We start from the raw sequence: 2,823 nt of genomic DNA on the forward strand, positions 1-2,823 counted from the left end.
CATAACCTTTTCCATTAACGTATAATCTATATAATGAACAAAATTGATTTTCGGGCAGTGCAAATGGATCAGATTCGTCCCTCAATCTTCTTCTTGTAATTCTCATGATTTGCCGCTCTTCATTTTACTCGGGAAATAATACAGCGATCGCGATTTCCATCATTGTTTATTTGTTGCATTTAATGCTTCATGTGGCGATTTTCGAACATTTGTCCTTCTGTATGTGCTATAGCTACCTTTCTTTCTTCAATCTCATCATTCGACAAGAAATTTCCTGTTGAGCAAATTTCTGTGGCTTACATTTTCACCATCAAAAAAGTTACGGAATCACGTAAACTGCTCACTTTTCACATTTTCACTTTATTTTAGTTACACAATCGGGGCAAAATACTTTGGGACTTGACAAATACTCCCAGAGGACGCCTGGTATCTGGTAGGCACTGTAGGCGACGCAGTTCCCCCTGCGCCATACAGCCATTAGCACGGTCGCGCGTGACACTTTGGCTTGGAGGGTTCCACTTAGTTGGCTGTACCCGGTAACATCCCTGAGCGGGTGCCCTCGGATGAAGCCATAAGTCCCGTCACCTGCCCTGGCATAAGAGCTCATGGCCCTCGAATTTGTCGGGCGTATTCCTATGTGGTACAAACCAGGCGTTCCGTGACTTCCGAGCCCCCACTCCAAGACTACTTCAAAATAGAAACCCTTTTGACGGGGAATTATAAAACAAAGTAGGAAATAATAAAATATAGATAAAAGAGGACAAAGAGGTACTAAATTTGCTTATTTTATCCTCTCCTCGATTGTAGCTGCAGAGAGTTAAAAAACACTTCGTAAAAATATTGTTAAATATTAGTATTTCTCTTTTGAAAAAATTCATTAACAGTATATTTCTGTCATACTAACGGAGGTCTATTCAAATCTCAGCTCGCGGCTTGCGAACTGAAACCAAAGAGCTCATATACATAGAGTAGAAGAGGCAGCCTCTTTGAGTGAAAACGTGAGCTGATAGAAAGAGAAAGAAAATGGTAGAGTGAGAAGTACATCCATCTTTTATCTTTTTCTCGCATGCGCGATTGAACAAGGATATAGATGGGCGACTCGTTTTCTGTCTCTTTTTATGTGCTCCCGCATTCTTAGCTGGTTCCTCTACACTCTCTAAAAGTGAATCATTACTGATTGTCAGTGTATATCATTTTCCAGTAACATACTTAGAACTGTGATAAACAGTGATTATTTCAATGTCGCTTTAGTAATAATATACTGATTTAAACAGCGAATATTACTGAAAGACAGTGAATTTGACTGTTTGACAGTAAAATTTACTGTTTAAATCAGTATATTATCATTGAAGCGACATTGAAATAGTTACTGTTTATCACAGTTCTAAGTATATGCTACTAGAAAATAATATATACACTGACAATTAGTGATGATTCCACTGATTCACTTTTAGAGAGCACCTTGGCTGAAACGCTATCAGTGCTACTACCTTTCTTTATCTCGATCGAACGAAACAAGCCGTAATCACACTAGCGATTGATATTGAGATTGGAATAGGATTTGACCAATCAAAGCAAAATTTACTGAACTTGATAGTTATTTTTCTTCTAATTGGTCAAATCCGAATCCAATCTTAATCTCAATCGGTAGTGTGGTTACGGTTGAACATAGGTGTATCGAAGACCGATTTTCGAGTATTGATACGTGAAAATATCGAACAATAAAATATCGATATTGTATTGCCCTTCTCTATTTTCGCCTCGACATCCCTTGTCGCTTCGATCTCGCAGTCAATCTCCTTAGTATTTGTTTCCTGCGAGTAGCGGGTGCGTTCCGACGGGGTCCTCGCCTTTCGTCAGCCGATTGCTTTTCTGAATTTTGCGCTATAAAATTCTGAGAGTAGAAAAGGACTTTGAGAAAGGATATTGCTGAATTTATTTGTTGGATTTTACCCAGATATCGAGACTTTTATGAGAAAAATTACGAACTTTTATTTAATAGAAAATTACAAGCTGTGAACAATTTAATGCACGCAAGACAAAAGATAAAATTTACTTAGCAACATAACAGAACAAAAAGAAATTGCTTTCAACTTTAGCGCCTTTAATTCCTTTGCTCTGACGCTCCATCTATATAAAATATAGACCCACTAGATTATATTACCAACACTCCCTCTTAATCTAGTGAGTGAAATACAATTAGTAATTACTCAAAACCAAGCCTAAACCTTTGAGACAGAATTTATGTTTTGCACTACTTAAACTTTTTGTAAAAATATCCGCTATCATTTTATCTGTAAACATATATTGGAGTATTATTTGTTTCCTTTCAAGTGCTTCTCTGATAAAATAGTGTTTTATATCAATATGCTTGGTTTTATTATGAAAAATTGGATTAGATGCTAATTTCTGAGCGCTCTGATTGTCGTTATAAATAGTTATAGGTTTATCAAGTTTCATTAATTCAGTTAACAATCCTTTTAAATCAATAGCTTCTTTAGCAGACTCAGAAATAGCAACATATTCCGCTTCTGTGCTAGATAATGCTACAGAACGCTGTTTACGAGCTTCGCAAGATATTGGTCCGTTCGCCAACATAAATACAAAACCACTATATGATCTACGATCATTTTAATCATTTGCCCAATCAGCATCTGTATAGCCTGTAATAAACAAATTATTAGTTCTTTTATAAACTAAAGAATAATTAATAGTTTCTTTCAAATATTTTAAAACTCTTTTAGCTGCCTTCCAGCACTGATCGGTGTGATTTATATTAAATTGACTTAAAAAACTAGTTACAAATGCAATATCAGGCCTAGA

Source organism: Wasmannia auropunctata, unplaced genomic scaffold, assembly GCF_000956235.1.
Source record: "Wasmannia auropunctata unplaced genomic scaffold, wasmannia.A_1.0 LD336048.1, whole genome shotgun sequence".
NCBI lineage: Eukaryota > Metazoa > Arthropoda > Insecta > Hymenoptera > Formicidae > Wasmannia > Wasmannia auropunctata.